Raw genomic sequence first — 23,083 nt, forward strand, 5'->3', positions numbered from 1 at the left:
GTGTTTTTGTTGTTTTTTTTTTTGTTTTTTTTGGTTGGGTTTTGTAGATTATTTTTCTGGTCCTTCTTGTTTTATGTTATATACTTCATTTCTGAATCTTTGGGATTTGGTACCATTACAAATATGTAGAGAATAGTTATATATGTGTATATATATATGTATATAAGTATATATGTATGTGTATATGTACATATATATAATTTTTGTGTATACCTTATCACCATTCCCCTTTGCAAATTTAGATCTTTGCATCCTCCTCTTTTCTGTTATTATTGTCTCAGTTTGTCCCTATGTATGCTGGACATTCATTACTATCTTGCAATAGCAAATCTCTTATTGTTTAACCTTACAATGCCCTGTTCTTAGTAAGGGTTGCACTCCTTTGCTTCTATCTGCCTGCTAGTCACCTTACTCATAGTTACATATTTTTTTGTCATTTGTTTTAGGTGAGCTGACCCCTTTCAGTATTTCCTGTAATGCAGGCCTCATAATGGAGAATTCCCTCAATTTTTGTATGTCAGGAAAGGTCTTTATTTCTCCTTCATATCTAAATGAGAACTTAGCTGGATACATTATTCTTGGCTAGTAGTTCCTTTCATTTTAATAGTTTGAATATTTGGCTCCACTTTTTTCTGGCTTTAAGGTTTGTGCTGAGAAGTTCGACAATAATATAATGTATAATGGGTTTTCTTTTATAGGTTACTGTTTCTTTTCTCTGGCTGCCCTGAGAATTCTTTCTTTGTCATTGATTTTTTGATAATTTTACTATAATGTGTCTTGGAGAAGGCCTTTTTGGGTTGAGATAATTGGGTGTTCTGTTGACTTATTGAATTACAAGCTCTAGTTCCTTCCTTAGATTTAGGAAATTCTCATCAACTATTTTTCTGAAAATGCTTTCTCATCCCTGCTCCTTTTCCTCCTTTTCAAGAATGCCCATTATTCTTAGGTTTACTTTCCTGATGGTCTCAGCTAGTTCTTTTATTTCTCTTTCATTATTTTTCACTCTTCATGTTTCTCTCTTCTTCCTTCTGATTTATTTCTAGATCTGTCTTCAATATCACTGATCCTTTCCTCCATTTGGTTAACTCTATTTCCCAGGCTTGCTATTTCATTCTTCCTCTGTTCTGGTGTGTTCTTGATCTCCAGAAGTTCTATTTGGTTCTTTTTAAGGGTTTCTGTCTCTTTGCTAAAAAACTCAATCTGCTGATCTAATTGTTTTGTTGTTGTTGTTGTTGTTGTTTTTTACCTGTGGTAGCTCTTTTTCGCAGATCTCACACTCAGACATGCTGGTGTGCAGGTTGGGTGTTTTTTGTTGAGCTTTAGATGTTTAGCTTATTGTTGTTTCAAGGGGAGAGATCTGGGGACGCCTGTCACTCTGCCATGTTTCTGACTTCACTCCTGTGTGCCAGTAATTTTGCTTACTCTGATTTCTGTCAACTGTGATAGTAATTCTTAGTCTGAAGTTGTGAAGAAATTTATTTTAAACTCACTTATGCGTATTTTTTCCTAAATTGTTTTGTTTTTAATTAATATAAAACATAATCAGCCACAACTATTTTATAAATTTTATAACAATTTTATTGAGCTATAATTCACATACCATACAATTCACTAGTTTAAAGTGTGCAGTTCATTGAGGGGTTTTTTTTAGTGTATATGCAGTCTATTTTAGAATGTTTTCATTAACCCCAAGAAACCTATACCCATTAGCAGTCACTCCTTATTTTCCATCAGCATCCCTCTTCTCCCAATCCTAGGCAAACACTAATATACTTTCTTCCTCTGTGGATTTGCATATCTTGACATTTCATATTAATGGCATCACAGAATACAAGCCACAGCTGTTTTTTCACAATTCTGTTAGATAGGTGATTACAATAGAAGAATGACTAAAATACATCTTTGACTTAGTAATTTGAAAACTATAATAGTAGATAATATAAAGTATTTTAAAGTATTCTTAAATACTTAAATTTCTAAATTTTAAAATTTCTCAGATATTCTTAAAGTATTTTTTAAAGCAGCATAGATATAACTTGAAGTCTGAAATAAAATACTTATAAGTGGACTTTTCAGGATCTTACATACTAAGATAGTAAAATCTGTTTTTTGTATATTGGAAATCAACTGTCATACATACACAGTTATGCCCTAAGAGCCTAGTTTATTCTGCATGGGAGATTTGATTTTCACACTATTATTTTTCCTGGGTTGGGCTCTGGATAACGTCCTTACATAGTTCCTTTTAAACCTGATGTGCAACAATAGTTTACGGCCATACCACCCTGAGCAAGCCCGATCCCATCTGATCTCAGAAACTAAGCAGGGTCAGCCATAGTTAGTACTTGGATGGGAGACCACCTAGGAAGACCAGGTGCTGTAGGCATAAAAAAATAAAAAATAGGGGATTGTAAGCTGACAAGGTCCTTGCAGTCTGTGAGGTCAACCACCGATTGCCTCACCTAAAAAAAAAAAAAAAACCCTGGCTTGCAACAGAACTGCTCTGATCTCTTTGTAGCCTGTTTAGAGTGACCACACAGCTTGGGTTTTCCTGGACAGTTCTGTTTTCACACTTCCCATTTCATTGTCAAACCACATATTATGATTTTTTAATTTAAAAAATTCGGTAACTGTATATGTTGTTGGGAAATTTGACTCCACTCGTTTTGCCCTAATTAAACTTAATTCAGAGATAATAAACTCAGTGAGTTTTTAAAGCAAATAAATATTTATTCCCTCAGAGTATTCAGTGAATTTATTATGGATAACCTTATAATTATGTTTATTATTGTATATGCTTTCCAAGCTTCCTATTCTTCAAAAAATACATAGTCCCTGAATATTAGGTGATTTTATAGACTTACCCATTTTGGGGGACATAATAGTAGTGGTATGTAGTAATGTAGGAAACCGTCTTTATTCTCAGCAGATACAGGCTGAAGTATTTAAATGTAAGGTGTCATGTTCTGCATATACTTTCCAGTGGTTCAGAAGAAAAATTTTGTGTGTGTGTGTGTAGAAAGAAAGCAAGCAGGCAGCAAGCAGATACAGTAAAATGTTAATAGTTATTGAACCAAAGCAGAGGTATATGGATGTGTCCATTATACTGTTATTTTAAGTTTTCTATGGATATTTGAAATTCTTTATCATTAAAGGGAAAATACATACATTTCCATTCTGTAAATTGTGTTGCTTTTTGTCAAAGTATCTAACATTTAAAAAATTTGGCCCAAGATAACATACATAAATTATATTTATACAGTTGCTTGTATTTATATTTGTTTTTACCTTTACCTTTTATAAATCTTGTATTTGTATTTATATTCTTAAATCTTGCGCACCAAACATTATGTGTACAGTTTAAAGAATTATACATTTGCCCAATTACTGACCTCTTAGGTTAAGCAATGTAAATTACAGTTCATTAGAAGACCCCTGTGTATTCCCTCCCCTCTGCATAGAAATATCCTTGCTTTTGTGGTAATTATTTTCATTCTTTCTTTTGTAGTTTTACCAAGCAGATATATATTGTTAATACATTATTTGGTCTTTCTGGTTTCGAACTTTATATAGATGGAATTATATTCTGTATATATTTCTATGATTTGATTATTTCGCTCTACAGCATTTTTTTTCTGAGGATCATCCATGTTGATGCATAAAACTGTGGTTCATGCATTCTCATTGCTATACAGTTTCATTAAATGATTCTGCATTTTTATACATCCATTCTCTATTGACTACTATTTGAATCATTTCTAATTTTTAGCTATTACAAGCAAGCAATGCTGTTATGAACATTTTTGTATGTTTTTCAGGGAACAAGAGCAAAAATTCCTTTATTTTCCTAGAACTGCTTAAAAATTGCTGAATGGTAGGATATTTGCATCTTAAATTTACCTAGATGATGTATAGCTGTTTTCCAAGGGAGGTGTACCAGTTTACACTGAGTTCTCATGGCTTAGTACTCTCACTAAGTCCTGGTATTGACAGATTTTTGAATTTTCACCAATTCCAGTGGCTGTTAAATGGTATTTCATTGCAGTTTTAGTTCCTATTTCCCTGATCACTAGTGGGACTGAATATAGTTTCATGTGTTTCTCATAGTTTTTGGCCATTTTTATGTGAAATGCCTATTCAAGTCTTTTTGTTTTCTATTAGGGTTGTTTATTTTTTCTTGTTCATTTGTAGGAACTAATATACACACATTCCAGATAGTATATATTTTTTTTCAGTTATTTCTGCTACAGCTATCTTCTCCCATTTTGTGACTTATCTTTTCATTCTTTGTGGTGTTTTTTAATGATGGAAGTTCTTAATTTTAATATAATTCGTTATTATTCTCTGTTAAGATATATACTTTCTGGGTCATATTCAAGAGAATGTAAATATATCTTATTTGTTGAATTCTAAAATTTTATAGTTATACCTTCCACATTGTTATTTTTTAATTAATAGACCTTTTTTTTTTTTTAGACAAGTTTTAGATTTATAGGACATTGAATTGGTATTCCTTCTCCCTCTCCTTCATCGCCCTCCCCCTTTCCCTTATTATTAACATCTGGTGTTAGTGAGGTACATTTGTTACAATTGATGAGCCAATAGTAATACATTATTATTGATTAAAGTTCATAGCTTACATTAGGGTTTGCTTTTTGTGTCGTACAAGTCTATGGATTTTGACAAATGTATAATGTCATATACCCACCATTATAGTTTCATACAAAATAGTTTAACTGCCCTAAAAATATCCCCTGTACTCCATCTGTTTATTCCTTCCTCTCTTTCCTCAAGCTCCTGTTAAGCATTGACCTTTTTATTGTCTCTGTTGTTTTCCTTTTCCAAAATATTATATAATTGGAGTCATATATACTTATGTAGGCTTTTCAGATTGGCTTCTTTAACTTAGTAATATGCTTTTAAGCTTCCTCCATGTTTTTTTATGGGTTGATAACTCTTTTTTTGTTGTTGCTGGATAATATTCCACTGTATGGATAGAATATTATTTATCCAGTTTGTTTATCCATTCACCTATTGAAGGACATTTTGGTTGCTTTCAGTTTTGGGTGGTTATGAATAAAGCTGCTATAAACATTCATGTGCACATTTTTGAATGATGTAAGTGGCATTTGCTATGGTTTTTGAGTCAGATAGTGGTCCAATTTGATAACTGGTTATCACAGCCCCATATATTAAAAAATCCATTTTTTATCCACTTCATGAAATCCCATCTCTGTCACAAATCAAGTGTCTGTACAGTAGTCCCTCCTTATCCATGGTTTTACTTTCCACGGTTTTAGTTAGCTGCAGTCATTTGCAGTCCAAAAATTTTAAGTGGAAAATTCTAGAAATAAACAATTCATATTTTAAAATTGCATCCTGTTTTGAGCAGTGTGATGAAATCTCAAGCTGTCCCACTCCATTCTGCCCACAACACGAATCATCCCGTTGTTTAGTATACTAAAGCCCTTAAGCCATATTAAGCCATACCTCTCCCTTACTGCTATGCCTTTCCAAGCCTTAGCTCTAATGACTGTCCTCCTCATCTTTTGTGTACTTCTAGGCTTACTCTTTTATGAATTCTCTTTTAGTTCTCCAGGTCTCACTTTACTGGGCCCACATTTTATTTTACCCTCTCATTAGTCATTTAGCGGCTGTATTGTCAGGTCAGTAGTAGCCTAACACTATGTCACAGTGCCCTTTGCTTGTCCATGTAAGTTTTATAATCAGTATGTCAAGTTGCACAAAAGGTCTTGTGGAGATGTTTATTGGAATCTATAGATCATTTTGGGGAGAATTGACATATTTATGGATTTTGAATCTTTTACTTCATACATATGGTATGATCACTTCATTTACTTAGAGGTGGGGTTTCTTTGCTTATTTTTTTAAATAAAAAGTTAAATTATTTTCCAAACTAGTTTTATTTTAATTGAATAAGTTTTTAAATATTAAATTATTGTTAAGAAAACATAGACAAACATAGCAGATGAAAGTGTGACTTAGTATTATTGTATTTGAAAACAATTTATAAAGCCTTTATCTTGATGATATAGTTGACCCTTGAATAGCCTGGGGGTTAGAGGCACCAACCTGTAATGCAGTCTGAAATCTAGGTGTAACTATAGTCTGCCCTCTCGATACACAAATTTCCAGCTGCAGAGTTGACTCTTAAATGCGGGTTTGAACTGTGTGGGTCAGTTGAACTTCGATCAGTTGGAAAAAAAAAAAATTGCATGTAAGTAGACCCTCAAGTTCAAACCTGTGTTGTTTAAGGGTCAACTGTAGTTCCAAATAAAAGGATATGGAATTAGTGTATATATTTCTAAGCAGTGAGAAAACTTGCAAAACTTACTTGGCCATGTTTTTTGTTGTTTGTTTGGCAGTGCTGGTGCTGAACTTTTATAATTATTCATTCAACAATGTCACAATGACTTTTGTAGAACTTGACATGTTAATTCTAAATTTTAGGGATCAAGAATAGCCAGAAATGGCTAATATGAGTCAGGCACTGTTCCAGATACTATTGATATATCAATAATGGCCCAGATATTACATACTAATGGAGAAAACAGTCAATAACCATAATAAATTAGTAAATTATACAGTATGATAGAGGGTGATAAATGTTGCAGAGAGACACATGAGCCAGATAAGGAGATGAAGCCAGTGTTGGTTGTGCATGTTCAATTTTGAATAGAGTGGTTAGGGAAGGCTTCACTGAGAAAGTGACATTTGTGTAAAGACTTGAAAGAGAGAAAGGACCAAGCAGAAGTGAGCCATGTGGTTATTTAGAAGAAGAACATTCCAAGTAGAGGGGCAAGGCATTGCAAAGACTCCAAAGTAGAAGCTTCTTCTGGTGTGTCGGGTGAACAGCAAAGTGACACATTTATTTAAGGAAGCTGAATGAATGAGGGCCAAGTTATAAGATGACAAATTCAAGGAGCAGGGGTGAGGAAGTGGGAGTGGTGGGTCAATGGCAGGTTCTTGAAGGTATTGTGAGGATTTTAGTATTTATTCTAAGAGAAATAGAGAATCATCAGAGAAATAATTTGATCAATGACCAACTTTAAAAACTTTGGACACATTTGGGAATCAATCTAGTGGGGCAAGAGTAGAAACAAGGAGACCAGTTAGAAGACTTACAGTCATTCATGCAAATAGCACCAGAAGTAGTAGAAATTGGTCAAATTCCTGATAATTTTGAAGATTCAGGCCACAAGATTTTGACAACTTGGATATAGGAATGAAAGAAATAGAATTCAGAATGATTCCAGAATGATTTTGTTTGAATAAAAGCAGGATGGAGTTACTTCTAACTGAGTTGGGGAAGACTGTTGGTAGAGCTGATTGGGTGGGAAAGGATTAGGAGTTTGTATATCAGCTAAGTGGATACATTGAGTATACAGTTGTATATATAAACGGAGTTCGAGAGAGTGGGAATTTGGGAGTCAGCAGTATATAGATGGTATTTAAAGCCATGAGACTGAATGGGATTTTCAAGGGACTTTCCAAAGGAATGAGTATATATAGAGAAGAGAAGGAGTCTGTATTAGTTTTCCATCGCTATTTTAACAATTTATCTCAGATTTAATGGCTTAAAACAAGAGAAATTTATTATTTTATAGTTCTGGTGGTCAGAAATCTGAACTAAGTCATATAGGGCTAAATCATGCTGTCAGCAGGTATTTACCATGAAAAATAATATTTACAGGTTCCAGGAATTAGGAACTGGACATCTTGGGAGGCCACAGTCAGCCCTCTGGTCCCCAAGGATTCATGTCCATTTATATGCAAAATACGGTCACCCTATCCCAACAGTCCTGAAAGTCTCAAGCCATTACAGCTTAAAGTTCAAAATCTCATCTAAATATTATCAGCTCATAAATCCCACATCTCATCATCTAAATCAGGTATAGGTTATACTTTAGTTCCGATCCATTATGGGACAAAATTCCTCTTCATCATGGAGCTATTAAGTAAGAAAGCAAGTTATCTGCCCCTAAATTACAATAGTGACACAAGAATAGGAAAACAGATATTTCAAAAGGGAGAAAATGGAAGAAAGAAAATAGTCATTGATCTCAAGCAATTTTGAAATCCAGTAGTGATAATTCCATTAGATTTTAAGGCCCAGGAGTCATCCTCTGTGGCTTGAGGCTCTGCCATCTGGATCTGGTGCTCCACCCTCTGAGTCACCCTTCTTTTTCTTGAAGGGAACTAAATATTTGTAGCTAAGTAGTGTCATCAGCCTGTTTCTTGATTGTAGAATTTTGGGAGTCTGACAGCTTGCCTTCATTTCATTCAATCTTTGTCCTTTTTAATCCACGCAGGGAGTGTTTCTGATGGTATAACTTTCTGAAAAACCTTGTGGGTCTCCTGTGTATGTCACAGGGATTTACACCATTAGACAAGAAGATTCTCTATAGATCTTTCCTGGATAATCCTGTCTCTGTTCCTGGTCTATGTTGAGATGGTTGAGGAGATCCATGAGTCATGCACCTAATCTCTTAAGCAATAGCAAAAAAAGTTGTCCAGACACACCCTTTACTTTTTTGCCAGAACATGCTTTCCTAGCAGTGTGTCTCCTAATTTGAACATCTTTTGAAATCTGGTAAGCTGAGAATTTCCCAAATCATCAACTACTGGTTTCTTTTTGCTTAGATTTTTGTTTAATTCTTCCCTCAATCTCTTTCCTCTTGTATTTTATAATAAGCTGCAAAAAGAATCCAGATTGCACCTTCAGTACTTTACTTGGAAATCTCCTCAGCTAAATATCCAAGTTTATCACTTACAAGTTCTACTTTGTACATAATGGCAGAACACAATTCACCTAAACTTTCTTCCACTATATAACAATCTCCTTTCCTCCAGGTTCCAATAAAATGTTCCTCATCTCTTTCTGAACCCTCACTAACCAACTTAGTTTAGTACTATTTTTTTCCTACAGCTGCTATAACAAGTTACTGTAAACTTAGTGGTTTAAAAATATATATTCTTTTATGTTGCTGGAAGTTAGAAATACAAACTAAGTCTAATAGGGAAAATTCAAGGTTTCAGCAGGGCCTCAATTCCTCCAGAGACTCTAGGGAAGAATCTATTTCCTTGCCTTTTTCAGTATTTAGATGCATCTGTATTCTTTGCATTCCTTGTGTCATAGCCCCTTCCTCCATCTTTAAAGCCAGCAGGGTACCATCGTCTCTCTCTGACTCTGTTTCCAGGACCACCTTCTGTGTGAAATCTCTCTCCCTCCTGCTTGTAGGAACTTGTGATTATATACAGGGTTCATCCAGATAATTCAGAATGATCTCCCAATCTTTAGGATCCTAAGTCAAGATCCTTAACTTAATCACATCTTTGAGTCTTTGCTGTATAAGGCAACATTCACAAATTCCAGGGATTAGGACATGGTATCTAGAGGGACTGTTATTCAGCCTAAGGACTGATCCCCAGGTACACCAACATTAAAAGATTGAGGAGAAGAAGAGAAACCAGAGACTGAGAAGGAACAATCAAGGTAGGAAGGTAGCCAGGAAAATGGTATCCTGGAAGCCAAGTGAGGAAAATGTTCTAAAAGGAGGAAGCAATCAACTGGTTCAGATTCTGCAAATTCACGAAAGATGAGGACTGATAATTTACTATTGAATAGTTACCAACAAGTAGGTCACTGGTAATCTTGAAAAGTAATTTAGACTCATAAACTGTTTAAGTGAAAAAGATCCTTCCTAGTGGTCCAAATAATGAGAAAGAAAAATTATTACAGTAACATGAAATAACGATTCTTTTTATGAACAAAATCTCTTGAAGGGCAGAGCCAGGTCAGACTTTATGTAGTACCTACCACAGTGGGGATTTTCACCTCTCCTGTTTTATCACTCACAGTGGAAATACCATGTGACTGCAGAATGGAACACAGGCACTAGTTTCTGAGATCTTTTCTAGCAGCTTGCTTATAGCCCCTGCACCTCACCCTCCTCCTCCCCAGCCACATTAGAACTTGATAACAGGCATTGTTCTCTGTCCCTGCCTCAGTTGAGATCTTGACATGGGATCTTAAAAAGATTTGGGATATTTTTTTTCATGTATTTTTTTAAATTGCATTCTAAGCTGTAGCTCTCCGTAACTGCTATGCCTTCTTGAGCCTTAGCTCTAAAGACTGTTCCTTCTCATCTTTTTTGTACTTCTAGGCTTACTCTTTTATGAATTCTTTTAGTCCCCCAGCTCTCACTTTACTGGACCCACATTTTTTTTTTTATTTTACTAGGCTGAAACCACCCTTATGACAGTCTTGCAGCCACTCATATAGAATATTTTTTTTGTGCTTGCTGCTACCATTTTCTGTGTGAGCATTTCTAATATTCTTTTGTGATTTTTTTCTTTTCTAATTTTACCTAAATGCTTTTGAAAGAAAAATTTACTCTCAAATTTTAAAAGGGCTAAAATTTTACTGCTTTTTTAACTAGGTTATTTATTATCACCATATTAGCCATACATTCTTATCGAAGAAGGACAGCGTTTAGGTGCCTGTGTTGTAATGTATCTAAAGTGTAAACAGGTTACTTGTAGTTCTAATAATTTTTGGTCAGGAATCAGGAAAACAATTTAGGTGTGAAGACATCGCTTCGTTCATTTGTATCTTTGTACTTGAACATAATTGTTTTCTCCTTTCCCAGAAACATATTTTGGTCATTTAATATTTTAAGCAAAGTGGGGGAGGGGTGGAGAGAGGGAGAAGGAGAGAGAGAGTGTGTATGTATGTGTGTGTTTAACAGCTTTATTGAGATTTAATTCACAAGTCACTCATTTAATGTGTGTAATTCAGTGACATTTAGTATATTCACAGAGCTGGGCATCCATCACCAAAATCAATTTTAGAACATTTTTATTACCCCAAAAGAAACCAGCACCCCTGGCCATCACTCCCCTACCCCCACCCCTAGGCAATTAGTAATTTATTTTCAGTCTTCTAAATCTACAGATTTGCCTATTCTGGACATTTCATCTAAATGGAATCGTGTAATATGAGGCTTGTGTGGGGTTTCTTTCATTTAGCATAATGTTTTCAAGGTGCATCCATGTTAGAGCATATATCAGAACTTCATTCCTGTTAATAGCTAATTAATATTCCATTGTATGAATATACCACGTGTTGTTTATCCACTTATCAGTTGATTAGGCATTTAGATTATTTCCTCTTTTTAGTTATTATGAATAATGCTGCTATGAACAATTTTGTACAAGTGTTTGTGTGGACATATGTTCTCATTTCTCTTGGGTATATAACTAGGAATGGAATTGCTGAGTCATATGATAGTGCTAGGTTTAACTTTTTGAGGAACTGTCAGACTGTTTTCCAAAGTGGCTGCACCATTTTACATTCCCACCAGGTTATGAGAGTTCTAATATCTCCACATCCTCATCAACACATGCTAGTGTCTATATTTTTTATTATGGCCATTCTAGTTGGTGTCAAGTGGTATCTCATTGTGGTTTTGATTTGTATTCTAGTGGCTAATGATGTTAATATCTTTTCAGATATTTATTTCTCATTTGCATATGTTTTTGGAGAAATGTCTATTCAGCTCCTTTGCCAATTTTTTAATTGGGTTATGGGCATTATTGAGTTGTAAGAGTTCTCTACCTGTTCTACATCAGGTTGCTTCTCAGATATATGATTTACAGGTATTTTCTCCCATTCTGTGGTTGTCTTTTCATTGTCATTATGAGGTCCTTTGAAGCACAGAGTTTTTTTAACTTCGATGAAGTCCAGTTTTTGAGTTTTTTTTTTTTACTTTGACTCATGTTTTTGGTGTCACATCTAAGAAACTATTGCTTAATCCAAGATCATGAAGGTTTTCACTTATGTTTTCTTTTAAGAGCCTTGTAGTTTTGACTCTTACATTTAGATTGTTGTTTCATTTTGAGTTAATTTTTATATATGGTGTGAGATAGGTGTCCAGCTTTATTTTATTGCTTGTCAATATCCAGTTGTGCTAGCACCATTTGTTGAAAAGACTATTCTTTTCCCCCATTAAATTGTCTTGGTACCCTTCTAGAAAATCAATTGACCATAAATACAAAGATTTATTTTTGGACTCACAGTTCTATTTTATTGATATATGTGCCTGTCTTCTTGCCAGTACCACACCATCTTGATTGCTGTAGCTCTGTAGTAAATTGTGAAATCAGGAAATGTGTGCCCTCCAACTTTGTTCTTTTTCAATATCCTTTTGGCTATTGTAAAAAATATATTTTTTTATTTAGGTAAAAAACATAAAATTTACCGTCTTAACCATTTTTAAGTGTATAGTTCGTTAGTATTAAGCACAATCAGTTGTTGTGCAACTAGTCTCCGGAACTCTTTTCATCTTGCAAAACTGAAAGTCTGTACCCATTAAACAACCTCCCATTTCCCTTTCCTCCCAGCCCCTGGTTACCACTATTTCTACTTTCTATTTCTATGAATTTGGCTCCTTTAGATACCTTGTATAAGTGCAGCTACTTTGGAAAACAATCTGGCAGTTCTTCAGTCATAGACTATTTGTCTTTTTGTGACTGGCTGATTTCACTTAGCATAATGTCCTCAAGGTTCATCCATGTTGTAGCTTGTGACAGGATTACCTCCCTTTCTAAATAAAATAATATTTTATTATATGTTTTGGCTAATTTGAGTTCCTTAAATTTCCATATGAATTTTAATATTAGCTTGTCAGTTTCTGCAAAGAAGTCATCTGAGAATTGGTAAGGATTGCATTGAATTTCTAGATTCTATAGATCAATTTGGGGAGTATTTCCATCTTAACAATATTAAGTCTTTCAACCCATGAACATGGGATGTCTTTCCATTTATTTGGGTCTTCTTTTATTTCTTTTAGCAGTGTTCTGTAGTTTTCTTAGTAAGTTTTGCTCTACTTTTGTTATTCCTAAATATTTTATTCTTTTTGATGCTATTATAAGTGGAAGTGTTTTTCTTAATTTCATTTTTGGTTTGCTCATTGCTGCAACATAGAAACACAATTGATTTTTATATATTGATTTTGTATCCTGCAACCTTGTGGAGCTCATTCATTAGTTTTAGTAGTTTTTTGGTGGATTCCGTAAGATTTTCTACATACAAGATCATGTCATCCGCCAATTCAGGTAGTTTTATTGTACTTAAATATTGTACTTGATATTTTATTTATGTTAATTCAACAAACATATATTGAGGATTTGCTCTGTGTCAGGCATTGTGCTCTGTGTTGAAAGTTTAGAGATAAAAGGCATAAACTCTGCTTTATGAAGTTTGCAATATAGTTAGAGAACAGATCTTTAAACCAATAAGTATAATTCAGCATCAAAAATACTGTGATTGAGAGCTATATAATGTGCCGAGGTAGCACAGGAGTGAAGAGCTGCTACACTGGTGGCAGTTAGAAAAGATTTCATACATGAATTTATACAGAATTCTGCACTATTTTGTAAATAAATAGCCACGGTTATGATAACTTGTCATTTCAAGGCCAAAATGATCTTGGATATTTAAAAATTATCATGTAGTACTTCAGCTTTAAGATTCTTAGTTCTATCAAAATTTAAGCAGATTTGCATGAATAGTGAGACAACACATCAAACTTTCAAAGTATATACAGATGTTTGATTTTGTAGTAAATCTGTTGCTATAAAAGCATATGATCACATTTGGAAAATTGCTATTGCATGTCTTGGCAGTTTGTTAAGAACTGAAAACTTTTAAAACTAACTGGTGTTTTGATAGATTAAGTTCAAGGCCACCTTTTGTTTAAATGATGTTTTGTTTTCTGTAATTAGACCATGCTAGGTGAATTAAGTATGTAATTAAAAACAGAAGGTTTGGCTAATTCAGAGTAAATGAGTACAAAATACAAGGTCATTAACCATCTCCAGTGAGACTCCAGATGAACAAAGCACATGGAACTATTTATAAAACATTTTGCATGGTCAGAGCTCCTCTAGGTTGCTGTCCATGGCTTTTAAATTAAAGTGTTCACAGATTTTCAAGAAAATGTACCTGTGCTCATCTGAATGGAAAACCAAAAAAGATTAGAATCTAATCTTATATTGCAAATGAAAAGGTAGAATATACTCCTCTTGCTAAAAAAGTGAACATTTAATATGTTACTTGGCACCGAGTTCATGGTTAGAACACATATAACTTTTGAGAGTTCTGAGTCTCAGTTGTTTTCATTTTTACAAACCCTGGAGATGTGCAAGTAAAACATCTCCAGTTTAATCTTTTCCCTCAACACTTAGTCACAGTGGGTGCCATGAGATGGGAAGTCTGGGAAGAGTTTTATTTAGAATATTTTTGGTGTGTGGTTTGGGAATGCGATGCTTTTAGAAAACAGGTGTTTCATTTAGTGGTTTCATTTATGGAAAAATTAGAATTGGTTACTGGAAGCACTAAGCTTAAACTTTTCTTAGAAATCCCTTCACAATTTGGCTCCTGGTGCCTCTACAGCTTTCCTCTCACAGTTCTGCCCTCTGCAATATCTGTGCTTCACTTTTCTGGAGTTTTCTAGCATCGCCACCTTTGTCATGACTGTTGTATTCAGCACTGTATCTTACCACCAAGGGTGGTTTCGGGCTAATAATTGCTCAAACATTTGCTCAGTGAAATATTTGCTAGGTAAATACTACAGATCTGTAATTTAAATTAGATTTAAATCAAAAGCAACACATATAGAAAAATCTACTCTCTGCTAGACACTGTAGTGGGAAATGGTGAAACAAAAATAATAAGCAGTCTTTAAATTAGATTTAAATCAAAAGCAACACATATAGAAAAATCTACTCTCTGCTAGACGATACTGTGGGAAATGGTGAAACAAAAATAATAAGCAGTCTTATTCTTTAATCTCAAATAGTTAAAAATTAATTAAAAGCCCTTTCTGGGAAAATGTTATAAACCTTCAGTTAGGGGATTAGTTTGGTAACTGTCGATCTGGGATATAAGAGCTATTTTAATTTCCTAATCTAAACCAGTTAAGTAGTTAAGATGCCCATGCAAACAGTTGTAATGCAATAAGTTCATCATATAATGGAAGAATCTTCAAAACTGCAGTTGAGAATGTACAGAGAACAACAAAGTCTGCCTGATAAATGGAATGCTGTTAAAAAAGCATTTAAACAGATACCTAACAAATGGATAAGAATGTACCAAGCAGACAAGCAAGAAAATGGCGGTGTAGCACGTACAGAATTGGGCACGGGAAAACATGATCAGTGTTGCTGGAGCATAAAATTGAGTTGGGAAGTTGTGGGAACAAGGAAGGAGTGTGGGCAGGTACATTTATCCCATACAAAGAAGTTGAGAGTTGAGCGTGATAACTGAGAGCCCCTGAAAAATTATAATGAACTGACCTCTAGAAACTAGATTGCAAGGGATTGGTATTAGAGGTAGAGAAATCATTAAGGGGACTGCTGCAGTATGGCATGGGCCAAATGAGAAATGAACAAACCCACTGGAATGGATGGAAAGGAACAGTTTTGAGCGAATCTCTAGTCCTTAGTGATTAAAAGTAAATGAGAGAGAAAAATCTCAGATGATTCTCAAATGTTTTACTTGAACACCTGGATGAGTGAAGGTTCCATTCACTAAGTTAAGGAATAGTGACTTTTTAAGGGGGAACATGATGAATTAGCATTGGACATATAAACATTCAGAAAGAGCTGTTTCTTAGTCATATTAGAATGGGAGCTCTACAGAAATATCTATCTGGGCTAGAGATTCAGAATTATGGGTCGTTTTTGAACTAGTATAATTGAAGTCATGAATACTGAGGGAGAGTAATAATAGACAGGGATAGGTTCCCGTGGAGTATCAACAGAAGGAATGTGATGTCTTAGATACTGACGGCTGAGAGCTTTTCAACAAAGAGGAGGTGAATGTGTAAAAAGCTTCAGCAAGATGAAATCTTGAGAGCTAAAAACTGCAGATTAGATTTGATACTTAGAGGTCATTGTTGCTTTTAACTGAAGCAGCATTGGTGACATGGTGAGGCCTAAAGCCACATTGCTTCAGGGTGAGGGATGAATCAAGGGGAAGTAGATTTCTTTCTAGGAGTGGCTTATGAAAAGAAAAGATATAAGATAATAGTTAAAGCCATATATTAGGTAAAGGAAACTTTTAAACTTTATTTTGGTTTAGATTTAGATATGAAAAGCTTGAGTATAGATATACTGAAAAGAGAGAGCTGATGGCAGGAGTTTGAAGATTTGAGTTCATGATAATCAGTGGAATGAAATCCCTGAGGGAAGAGGGTGCATGGGACCCTCTTTGGTAGAGAAACCAAGTCTAAATGGGAAGAGGGAGAAGTGTTTGTTATTATGGGTCAGAGCAATTAGAGAACAAGGGTGGGTGCTGAATTGGGGATGGGGAGAGCATGGCAGTTGAAGATACTACCTAATAATTGCCAAATATCTAGCAATTTCACACTTGTAGGTCTCCCTGATTTTCCTACCCACAAAATCCATTCCATTTTCACCAAAAACAAAACAAAACAAAACTAGCAAAACACTATTTTTAGGCTTACTTCCTTTAACAGTTACACAGAATATTATTCCTTTTCTCAAAACTATTTTTATGTAAATCATTATTATTGTTTTTAACTGTTTATTCTTGGTTTTTAGGTCTTTCTCCAGTTTCACACCTCTTTACATTAACTTAGCTCATTGTGTTCTCTCTCCCATTCCAACTTAACAGAATCAATTATATAGAATTAACAAACTTGTCATATCTAGGAAGACAGTTTTCTTAAAATGCTCTTTAAATCCTGCTTTTATAAAAATATCCTTGTGAAATGAATCAGAAATTGCAGTTTAATTCATTTTTGATAGAGGAAGGTATCATTTTGCTTGTTGCTTTCAATTTTGCTTTCTTTCTCATTCTTCTCTGCCACTCCCACACTGTTTTCTAATTTTCAGTATTGAAGAATAAAGAATTTTTCACTTACACTATTTAACAATCATTAGTGTATTTCATTGAGCTTCTTGGAGAAGAAACTTTATGAAAATTTAGTAACAACAAATGTATAATCTAGTGATTTTACCAAAGTCATGACCTAGTCTTTTAGAAGATAATCTTTTTGTCTTAGCCAGTAATTAGAAGTTCTATTTTAGAAAATTTTATTTCTGGCATGCACTTGAGTGCTACCTTTTAGGTTTTGTTAAAGTTTGTTAAGTGGAGGTCAATTAAGCCTTAATTTTGCTTGTGTATTAAAAATAGCCTTTCTCTAAAAGATGAGTAATAGCTAAGTAACATTTATAATAGGATTTTCTTTTTGTATTTTTAAATTATTTTATTATCTATGTAGAAAAGAAAGCTTTATGTGCTATTTTTAGCCTTCCTATATTAATACTATTTTTATGGTTTTTAAGATAATCAGTTAAAAAATAAATTCACAAATTAATATTTCCTTTATACCAGCACAGAGAAATGTTTTTAAAGATCCTATTTATAACAACATAAATATAGAGAAAAGATCTACTATCATACTTAAGAAATTTTACCTGTATTATAGAACTTAAGTCAACTATAGAACTAACTATACAAAGTAAACTATAGAACCTAAGGGACATAAAAATAACTTAATAAATAGGGAAACATTCCATATTTGTAGATGGAAAGAATTGTTTTACCTCTTTGCTCTACCATTTGATACAATTCCAATTAAGATTTCATACATTTTTTTTTTCTTTTTGCCAAACCCAACAATGTATTTCTGAATTTCACTTGGTAGAATAAACCACAGACTTTTGCAAAAAAAAAAAAAAAAAAAACAAAGTAATGTGAATTACCTGCATGAGCAGGTATTAAAACATTTCCAAAGCCACAATAATCAAAATAATAGTACTGATTTTTAAAAATCAGAGTATATAAAATGGAATTACTAATTATTAGGAAAAGAGGTATTCAGTAATATCTGTTGTTGAATGTGTTGAATCTGGTGCTGGTATAGTTAGCTGAATGTGTGTGTGGCGGGGAGAAGTTCCATATGGATTACAAATTAACTGAAAGTAAAAAAGTTATAGGAAAAATTAGGCAAATATGTATATCATCTTGATGTGGAGGAGGCTTTTTAAATGTATGATAGTAAAGGCAGGAATCACTTTTTTAAAGGATTTGGTTTGACTATATAAAGGTTTTAAGTTTCTGCACAACAAAAAAAAAATCAACTGAATTGAAAGACAAATAAATTGGGAAGAAGTATTTATAATACGGCATCCACACCCTTAATATAAAAAGAGCTCTTCCCAATTAATGACAAAAAAGTTAACTCCTAATGTTGGGCTGAGAGGGAGAGGAGAACACGTAATTTAAACTTTCAGAAGAGTAATTTGGCCATATGTATCAAAAACTTTATAATGATTTTGTATCCTTTTACCTACTTCTAAGAATGTAATGTAATCTAAGGAAATAGATATGTGCAAAACATAGTTTTAAGGATATTTTTGACAGCATTGTTCAATTAAAATTGAAAATAATTTATATGTCTAGAGACCCACTCCTTGAAACTCACCACTCACCATAGGGTGCTGCTCTCATTTTCATGGTCGAAGGTGGAGGAATCTCCATTCCAGGCAGCAGAATAGAGAAAAGGATGAAGAAGGGCCTGCCCCAGCAATCTTTTGAGGAAGGTACCCAGAAGCTGCAATGTGATACTGGTCAGTACTTAGTGTCATGGCTACGCCTCACAGCAAGAGAGACTGGAAACAGTTGTCTTTATTCTGAATGGCCATGTACTCAGCTTAAAATGTTATTTCTATGGAAGAAAGAACAGATATTGGCAGACAGCTACCAGTCTGCCACACTACCTCTCCTCTCTGTTTGCATCTTCCATTTCTTAGTTTCGCCTTTGTTTTGAGGGCACTGACTCATTCTGTCTCTACTTCCATAAACTGTGTATCCAGCCCTTAGATCATCTAGGTGAGTCTTTGACTACTTTCTCATACCCAGGAGCTGCATATCTACCTTCAGTGTCAGTCACTAAATTTCCTGTCATTATGTCATTCTTTGAGACATGATGCATTTTTCCTATCCAAATATGGGAAATTAGTTGCAGTGCCTAGCAGATGAGGTTATTGCAACTAAACATTACCAGCTGGTTTATAGCATTTGGAAGTAGGAAAAGAATCAACTGTAATTCTTCTGTTCTTTCCACTCCCTCCCACCCTACCAAGTAACTAGGAAACACTGTCAGCTTTGTACTGCGTTGTTTAGGAGAACTTAAGAACATAGAGGAAGCCGTCCTTGTACCATTTTCTGTCTTAATGCATTTGAGACATTGTACAAGTTGTAAAACTGTATCTGAATTTCACTGTCAGGAATCTTTCTAGTTTAAAACAAGAAGCATGTTTGTGCCTTACATGATAGGGATATAGTTTTTCAGTATTTTATCTCAGTAAAACTACTACACTTTTGCCAGCAGCTCTATCTACATAAGTCATCTGGTAAAGCTGTGACAGTAACCTAGCTTGTCTTCAGTATTTCACAGCTGCCATTCATCAACTGGTCTGTGCCAGAGAAGGAGAGAAATGGGGTGGGGAGGTTGAGGGGGAAACACTGTCATCATTTTCAGTTTTGTAACTTTTCCTCTGAAATGATTCAGTTGCTTGCTTAATGTATATAGAGAAATTCTAGTATTTCAACAGTTATACCAAAAGTTTTGCCAATTCTCTATCATAGTTATTAGCTATTATATTCAGTGGAACTCAAGAAGGACACAAATATTCCATTTTCTGAATGAGCACTCAGATTATATAAATTAAGTAACTTTGCTCGTGATCATGCACCTTTTAGTAAAAGTTAAAGTTGAAATTCAAATCCAGGTCTGCCTAATTCCCTTGCTGAATATTTGGTCCTGGCCAAAATGTCCACTGAGACATTTGGTCCATGCCAAAAGGTCCTTGACATTTAAGTCCCGCCCTTCTGCAAGATTCAAACCCTGACCCATCTACCTAACTCCATTCTCAGCTAGGCTCCAGAGTCAAGAAGGATTATTATTGGCAATACAGCCACAGCACAATTATTGGACCAATGAAACATAATAGTATTTTTTTATGTATTAATCCTGTAAACCGAAAGTATAAATAAATGTTATGGGCTATTTGAGCCCAGGGACATTTTCTGAACATGAATGTTTAGATAGTGACGAAATATCAAGGGCCTCTTGGCATGGACCAAATGTCTCTGTTTTGGACAGGACCAAATATTTGCTAATCATCTAAATTCCAACACCTGTTCCCCAACCATGATGATATACTGAGTCCCAAATAATAGAGCGGAGACATGAGGACTGTGAGTGATGGTCATATGGACATAGGATTATTTTTTTCTAGGTAGCTCCAGAGGGAGCCACTGGTTAGAAATAAAGGCAAATTTTAACTAAATGTTAAAAGACGGATTTTACAGCAAATTACACTTAATTCAGAAATGGAATTGGATATGTTTTAAAATTATGATTGTCCATCACAAAATATGCAGACTCAGTCAGGGCTTTGAAGGAGACAGAGTAAAGTAGTAGGAAGTACTGGACTTGCAGCCTGAAGAGATCAGTTCTCATTTTACCTCTGCTTATGATGTGCTTGAATTAGCTGTTTAAGTCTCTGGGCTTTCGTCTCCTACTGAATTAAATGAACAGGTTGGACTAAATCACCTCAAAGTCTCATTGCCTTTTAGGTAAGTGGCTTTTATGTTATGTACTCATTAGTTGTTTGTCAAGAGAATATCACATAGTTTCCTCTGTCCCAATGCTAGTGTCACATTCTTAATATTCCCAGGTCAAAGTAATCTTCCCCTCTTTTATGCTGTGTAGTATTTTATCTGTACCTCGCTTCGAATTTCTCACTTTCTACTTTGTAATGAACTTATTTATGAGACTCTTGGCGGCAAGGTCTGTATCATATTCACTCTTGTGTCCCCTACAGTGCGTTACACAGAGTATTCAGTAAACATTTGTTAAATAAGTTAGTTAGATAAAATTATCTGATGCATGAAAGAATTGAGGACAACCTTCTTTTTCTCTTTCATTTCTTTGCAAACATCTTTTGCTCTTTCTTTCAAGAAAGGTTATTTTGGCTCTTATCAGCAGTAGACAAATACATGCAAACAATGTAAACAAAAGTCTATATGTTTGTTGCTTGAAATTAAAACTTGATCAGACAGGGCATTGACACTGACAGTAGCCACCTCCACTCAGCTTCACCTACTGAAAGCAAAAATCTACTGAACTGCCAGCTGGAACTCGTTAGAGTCTTTCATTTGAGTTTTGCTGCCTTGACATTGTATCACACTGGGAATCTAAATAGTATCTGGCTTTCTTTCAAATATTATTTCCTGAACAGGTATTTGCCTAAAATTCATTCGTATTCCTCTAATCTTTCTTCCTTTCCCCTTCCTTCCTTCACCCCATCTTTTTTCTACCACTTCCTCTTGACTTTCCTTTCACCCTCTAAAATTAAAATGGCACACAGTGTCCTAGGGGTTTTATAATAAAATATACATGGTAAAGTGGGGAACCTGGTAATTGAAGCTGAAAATAGCCCAGTTCAAACATCACCTCTATGAAAACTTCCTTCAGTCTCTTCACCATTTTGACACAACCTCTAACGTCTTTACACAGTATCTCCTCTTTGTATTCCTTTTTCGATCTTTCTTCTAGTATAGTACATTATATTATTATAATTGTAGTTGTTGATAAATCTTTTCCCCCAACCAGAGAGGAGCTACATTTTATTCGAATTCGTATTATTATATATTGTCGAATAGTGTGTGGATATGATTTATCTTCCCCTGTGTTTCTCTTACAGTTTTTTCACACAGGCAAGTGCATTATTCCTATTTTGTAGTTGAAGAAACTATAACTTAAAGGAATCAAACTTGCCTAATGCCAGAAAACAAGTAGGTACAGGAGCCAGAATTTAAATCCAGGATTTTCTGGATCCCAAGTTTTTTCTCTTTTTTTATTCTGCCTCCAAAATGTGTCTTCCAGTGTCTACTGCTAATAGTCCTTAATCAGCTCTCCATTCCTTCTTCCCTAGAGCTTTGTTATAGTCCCCTGTTCTGTCCACCTATTTGTGTCTTCTTTTCCATTCCTACTGATGCATATTATCTGATCAGATCATTTCCTTTGAGAAATCTTTGACGGCCCCTCACTTCCTGTAGTATGAACACTGAATTTGTTGGTGTGTAACTCCTGCCCTCATTACTTCTCTAGCCTTATTTTCCACTCCTGCTTTCACTGTGCTCCAAAACGCCCGCACGCTCTGCCACTTCACTATCTGTGTATACATGGCAGCCTCCGATTTCTTTGTCTTGTGCCTTTCCGTTAGAGTGCCCTTCATTCCTGTTTTGCTAGCTGAAATTCCACCCAGATTAAACCTATCCCTTCTGTTAAATATTGTCCAATTTCCCCTTAGAATTCATTTCTTTCTCTGTGTGCTACTTTTGTATTATATTTATTCTTGACTATATATGTCCCTGATGATACATTGGAACCTTTTGGGAGTAAGGACTGTGCCTTCAGCTATTTTCCTGAGCTTTATACAATAATTTGTCCATAAAACATACTCCATACGACTTTGGATGACTAAAATGAATCTGGCTTCTAGGGCAACAGTAATGGTTCTATGTAAAATTCAGATTGACTAGTTAAATATGTATTGTCTCCCGGCCTGCCAGTAAAGCATTGGATTTATAAATAAAATTCTTCTACATAAATGGCTAGGTTTGCTTTTGCCAAGAATACCAAAAATAGATCAGATTTATTTTATTCTGCAACATTTTGTGTGCTATAGTAATATAGTTTATATATATGAGTATGTGTATGTAGATAAACTTATATATTATACTTATGCACATATGAAAAAGAGGGTCTTAAAATTTTAAATCTTACATTTTCCTTTATGTGAAGTACTTTTTAGGTGAAACATTATTAATCGCACTAGTGAAAATCTATTTCCAGTGTTATTTTCTTGATATTTACTTTGGAAAAATAAACAATATAATATGGTGAAATAGTTCATGAACATGAAATTATGTATATTGGTATAAAAATCTTGCATT

The 23,083-nt window shown here is 34.5% G+C and overlaps 1 protein-coding gene and 1 pseudogene across 4 annotated transcripts in view; both read left to right on the top strand.

Annotated features, from left to right (window-relative positions):
• STK3 (serine/threonine kinase 3) overlaps positions 1–23,083 on the top strand; it is a 281,612-nt gene that overhangs the window by 227,287 nt on the left and 31,242 nt on the right. The window lies entirely within an intron of this gene.
• On the top strand, positions 2,268–2,386 carry LOC112483630 (annotated as a pseudogene).

Source organism: Pteropus alecto, unplaced genomic scaffold (assembly GCF_000325575.1).
Source record: "Pteropus alecto unplaced genomic scaffold, ASM32557v1 scaffold164, whole genome shotgun sequence".
NCBI classification, from domain to species: domain Eukaryota; kingdom Metazoa; phylum Chordata; class Mammalia; order Chiroptera; family Pteropodidae; genus Pteropus; species Pteropus alecto.